The sequence below is a fragment of the Lolium perenne genome, chromosome 4 (genome assembly GCF_019359855.2).
Source record: "Lolium perenne isolate Kyuss_39 chromosome 4, Kyuss_2.0, whole genome shotgun sequence".
Taxonomy (NCBI): domain Eukaryota; kingdom Viridiplantae; phylum Streptophyta; class Magnoliopsida; order Poales; family Poaceae; genus Lolium; species Lolium perenne.
Genome location: NC_067247.2, coordinates 372,024,064 through 372,030,400, shown reverse-complemented (window position 1 = coordinate 372,030,400; position 6,337 = coordinate 372,024,064).

The window sequence follows — 6,337 nt, the reverse complement described above, 5'->3', positions numbered from 1 at the left end:
TACATTTTGTAGCCACCATCTACCCTTGAGAACACTTCTCCCTAAAATAAGTTTTCTCTCTCAAAGGTCCTATTGATTTTCCTTCTCTAGTTTTATCACAAAACTACTTCTAGTTTTATTAAATCTTTTCAAAATAATTCTCCAAAGAAAACAAGGAACTAAAATGGGGTTTGTTTTTCATCCCCTTTCTACCAAGCACTGATTTCTAAAACATTACTCTCTATTTTGCTTTGTTTTTAATAAAAGGCTTGTTTATGGTACTTATACCATTTCTTGTTTCCCTCTTGCTTATTTTTTTTACATTTGAGAAAAACTCTACTTTACTTGGGAAAGTAAGTAGAATTTTTTGAACTCCTATGTTCCAACTAGTTTTATCTCAACACTCTCAAATTTCATTCCACTTGAGTTCATCCCCAATTGTCCCTAGACAATTGAGGTGTTCCAAATACTTTTCAAATAAGTTCTATTTCAAATGACAACTCTTGCACATCTTCTGTACATCTCCGATCTACCCCATAATGTTCCTTCATCCTCCAATTCTTGATCAAATGGATGATCATTTGATACTTTCAAACCACTCCCAATTGACCTCTCATTTGTAGAGAAACTTATATTTCATCCTACCCATCTCAATCATCTATTCTTTCCATCATCACCTTGACCTCATGAATTCATAATTTATGTCACCATATTCTTCATTATGGGTATATGGTTACTTCTATCACCATCACACTCTCCTTCCATCTCTATCTCTTTTATATTTTTGTACACATTATCTAAGCCACCATCTTGGCAAGAAATAATGTGGCTCCACTATGATCAACATGTATGTTGGAAGCTTCCTTTTTATGATTCATTTTTGAGGGCCACATGAAGTAGCCGGCCATGCCATGCCATGGCACACATGTGCATCATACCTCTCCATCTCTCTCTCTCACACAATTACTCCACCTTGGGAAAACCTCTCTTTTCTTTGTCTCTTCCCAATGCCACTAATAATTTCAGCTTGGGTCAATTTTCCCTTCCCCAAGCCAGCCACCCATCTCCACCAATCAAAGAGGAGGCAGCCACCCCTCTCCCTCTATAAAAGGGGCTTGGCCGGCCACCTCCCCATCATTTGCTTCTCATTTTTGGACACTCCACTCCTTCCTCCACTCTCTCACACCCTTCCCCTACCTCTCCCCCACGAGCTGCTGCTCCCCCAAGCCTCCATGGCCGGCCATGGCCATGGAAAGGTCACCAAGATGAAGCTCCCTCCTCCCTCAAGCTTCCCCTCACCTTGAGAGCATCTCTCTCACTCTCTTCTCCCCTAACCTTTGATGAATCCAGCTCTCCTTCTCCTTCCTCCAATGCTAAGATTGGATCTTGATGCAGGTGCATGTTGGTCCAAGCATGGAGAAGGTTGAGCAATCCTCAGATCTGAAGTTCTTGAGCAAAGTTCGTCCAAAAACTTGCAGTAATTTCTGTATCTTGCTGTTTCAGATTCTGGTACGAACTTGTAAAATCCACCAAATCTTGTGTGCAGATCCAAATCGAGTGATTCAAAGTTCCACAGATAGCTATTGAACAGATCTACAGCTTGGCGTTGGTCTCATCCTCAAATTCGTTACGGATTTTGTATGGTAAATAAAGTTCTGCAAACATGCAGAATCACTGTTTGTTAGATTTCTTCCTTTTTACAAAACCTTTTTGAGCAAACTCAACGGTGGGTGAAAGCCCTCTCCAGTACCTTCATTTTGGCGTTGGTTTCACTTCAAATGACCTAATGAAATTGAAATGGTTCACAGATCAAGATCTGGTCAGATCTGAATTTGTCGAATTAAACCAGGAGCTTGGAAACGAATTTTTGAATGAAACCAAGTGGGTAAGAACCACCTATGCAATACCTTTCAGATGCATCAAGCCTCATATTTATCTGATGTGTGTATGATTTTTGGTGAATTAAACTTGTTCTGTGTGTTCTGCAGACATGACTGTTAGCTTTTAATTCATCAAAAATCCATTTTTGAACCTAATTGAGTGATTCCAATTCTGTAAGACTACTGAATGTTTTCTTAATCACCTCAAACAAGTTTCAAAACTTTATCTGTTCTGTAACTCCAGAGAGAAAGAAGATGGTACAGACATGCAGTAAATTTGTAAATCCATTTGTGAGAGTTTCAAAAATAATTTGAACCCAAATCCAATTGCGTATGCATCTCTGTTTAATTACCTTTCAAATGCAAGTGGCCTCATATTTTCAGGATTTTTCTACGATTTATGGCTTACAGATCTTGTTTTCTGGACAGTCAGATTCAAAGAAATTCCTAAAATTGTAGGTTTAATATTTTTGGGTGATTCTAATTGGGTTAGTCTTGTCTTAGTACTGGCTATATAGGAAAAATATTATTAGTCTCTGTTCATACATATTTGTTACTGTTAGTAATGTTTATATGTGACATGCATTGTTGAAGCAAAACTTTTCGGTTTATTTAAAACCCTTGACCAACTCTTTTTAGTAGAGATGGGCAACCCTTGTTTTATGCTTGCAAAATAAAACCTCTGCAATCTAACATTAGCTCTTTTGTTTTGCTTAAGTTCTCAAATGATGTGGAATATGGTTTGCTTCCTATTTTGGATGTTGTGTTATGTGAGCAAACTAAGTTAGGAAAACTGTTTTCTACTTTTACAAAAATGTTAGAAAATGTTTTGTGAATGTATTTGATGTCAAACTAATGCTCTTGTCCTCTTTATGATGTTATCTACCAGGGGATGTTTGGTTTATACCATGGTGATAACCGAGAGAGGCAATTGCTAAGTCATGGCACTCTCATACCTTCACTAGGTAAATAGATTGGGTTCTCTTTTAGTTGCTTTGTAGTACCTATAAGTCTTTTGTACGTTAGCCCTTAGTAAAGTGGTTAGCTATTGATTGTTGAATGTTGCATGCTTGTTATGTTTGGAGCAATGTGATTGATTGTGTTCCTTTTATATTTTTCGGCGATAGATGCGAACAATTCCGGAGAAGAAGAAGTGGAATCGGACGAGGATTTTATTTATATATGTTGTTGGGATTCTTATATTGATGAAGTTGAAGAAGTACAGGGACAAATAAGCCAAGGCAAGCCATCTTTTGATCTCTGATTCGGTGTCTAGTTGGATGTCATTTGTTGATGTCCAAAGCACCTTATTTCTATGTGTGTTATTCTCTCTATTTATGTCATCTATGTGTGATTGCAAGTGGGGTACTCCCTAGTGGTGATACTCCACTATTGTCGTTGTGATTGTGGGATGCATGGTATCATGGCCGTGCTGTTCCACTTGGTTATCTCGTATGCTCAACTTGAGCATGTTCCATTTCAAGATAGTAACTTACACCACACCCACCACTCTTGTAGTCTAGAGGTATCAATGTCATGATCTTGGTGTATTCTCAACATTGAGAGAAGTATGCCGTGTACCCTTGTGAATGTTGGTTGGATAGTGCACCTTCACCATCCAAGTTGTATAGTAGTACCACAAATCTGAAAGTTGGGTCCATCCTATGTTGTCATCATACATGCTTACCTTAAGCAAGTATAATCCTCTTTGAGCCACTCACAAATACCCCTCATGGCGTGATGACCCGCATCTCGGCCATGGTGTTGTATTAGTTCCTTCTCATGAAACTATAGGTTGGGAACCCCTCAAGGTTTACCTTGTTGTAAATGTTTATGAAAACCTTGGGTGAGTTAATCCAAGTGTATGGTTTATGAAAGCAAAGGATCTTGATAAAGATGTTTGGAAAAGAGGTGTATGGAGGTTGGTTGACAACCGAGGTGTTGTGGGGGAAAAAGAAATGTTTTCTAAAAAGGAGCACTGCGTATAAGTGTACACCAGCCCAACTTTTATCGCGCAACCACTCTACCCCAATATGGGCACGGGGCTTAGCCCGTAGTTTGTTGAAGCTGGCAGGAGCACCCTTCACAACTTTCTAGGGAGGGTCATGACGACCTCCGACGCCGGGTTGCGCTCTGGAGGAGGCAATACACTGTAGTTGTCTATAGCCGGACGATTACTGAGGGTCTTCTGTCATGGCGCCGGAGATACGCTCAAAAGGAGGTATGCTGCCGGGGTGCCGGGAAGGGGTAAGCCCGCAGGGAAGGACTGGTGCTAGTGGAGATGGGCGAAAGGTTATGTCCGGGTATCCGTCGTGTCATATGTTGTTATGCAGGGATGATGCCCACACGATAGGTATCCGGATAGTTGTGGGGAAAGTGTGCAAACTCTGCATAGTCAAATCTATTCGAATAGCCGTGTCCACGGTCATGGACGGGTTGCAAAGGTCTACCTTTACCGGGGCTTGAGTTTTGTTTTGATAAATGCTTTGCAAAGAAAGTGTTGTGTTTGATGTACCGGAAGGGTACAGAAAAAGGTCGTGTGTTGACCATATGGAGATGGTCGTGGAAAAATGGAGGCTAAGTGGGGAACTCTTTCCTAAATGTTTCTTGAAGAGGAACTCTTCTTTAACAAAGATATAGAGATGTCATAGGTATCCTTTGAAGTATCTTCTTCAATAAATATATAGGTATGTCACAGTATTTCTCTAGCATTCCCATCAACTGAGATGGACTTATGCTACCTCATCCTCAATAAAGGTATAGATATGGCATAGAACTTCCTAAGCGTCCCCATCAATTGAGATGGCGGCATGCTACCTTTCCTCCTAGATGGTTAGCTAGTTGTCCTTGAAACACCTTAGTGTCCGCATCACTTGAGATGCCGACACGCTATATCCACAAGAGAAACTATTCTTCCTCTCTTGTCTCCCTTAGATAGTTTATGATTAGCACCCCTTTGTGATGGTTTGCGAGTACAATTCCAAATGTACTCACGGCTTTGTCCCTGGCTATTTACTTGGCCAGACTTGGAGGAACACGACGGATGAAGAAGGAGTTGGCGACGTCTATGCGAGCTAGGAACGTCTTCCCAGTCAGTTGCCTGTAGGGTTATGGCAGATGACTTGGGTACTGCGCTGCTGAAGTGATGATGCTACTCTGATGTTTAGTTAGGCCCTCCGAGGCTGTTATGTAAGTATTGGTCATGCGACCATGTTGTAATTTTCTTATTCCGCTTTGTAATGGATGGTGTAATTTGATATCAGTTCGGTTATGTGTTCACGACACACTGATCATGGGATCGTGAACTGTATACATAACAGGGTATTTCGGACCGTTAGTCCGGGGTCCCCACAGAGCTGGTATCAGAGCTATCCTGACTGTAGGAGACCTTAGTTAGCATGGACGTTAGTTAGGAAACAAGTACTTGGGAAAAACTATTTACGAAACAAATTCTTTCTTTAGTCGGAAGTATAGCTTCTACTCCTCTTATTTATTCAAAGCTTCTAAAATTCTTACCCCTCCGCTTCATAAAAAGGTTTGAAAATTCTTACTCTATTGTCTCATCCAATTCAAACCTACATATTGGACGATGTCCCCAACTCAGACCGGAGACTCGAACTCGAAGATGGCGCAATCCCTCAGGAAGACTCATATATCTCCAACTGCAGCTATTGAAGATTGGATGCCCACGTAGCTGTGTGCTTGTAGGGATGATAACATCGTGTCTTTGGTTGTCACCAAAGTCTGTCAAGGAGCTGACCTTCTTCCTCCGTGGACTTGCACTTTTTGCAGTCGTCAGGGATCAAGTCCTCAGTTTCTTGACTAGTAATTTTTAGGCCATCCACGAGAAGATATCGACTTCGGGAGCACCTCAACAGCTACCTCTACGAAGACCTCATGTTTCCGGGATGTCGAGACAAGAAGTTCTACACAATTTTCTCCTCCGCCTCAACATCAATGACTGAACACCTGGCCCCTTCACTACCAACTGCTACAAAGATCCAAGTTGAAGCTGGCGCTGACAATATGAGGACGTCGACATATGTGACCAGCCCCAAAACAATAGGATGGATAGGACAAACTCAATCGCTTTGATTGAGATAAACCCGCGCATTAGGAATTTCTGGGTACTTAGAGTACCATGTCTGGGTTGATGATTGCTTGTAGTTCCCTAGTGTGCTGCCTTGAGTGTTTGTATCTGATTGTTGTGTGCATGTATGTCTTGCTATTTAGGCGTTCCCGCCCTTTTTAATTGTTTGCAAATTTGAGAAATTAAAAATGGAAATCTGCCAGTGTACTGTTTTGCTAATAAAAATAGGTTGGTAGCTCCGATTAATGTGATTCCAATTGCACTAGAACCAGTATGAAATTATCTTTCAGATGCCACTGACCTTGTATTTTTAGGATTTTTGTGAAATTTTTAATAAATAAAACTTGATCACTGTTTCTGGTTAGTATTTTGAGTCTCAAAAATTGAA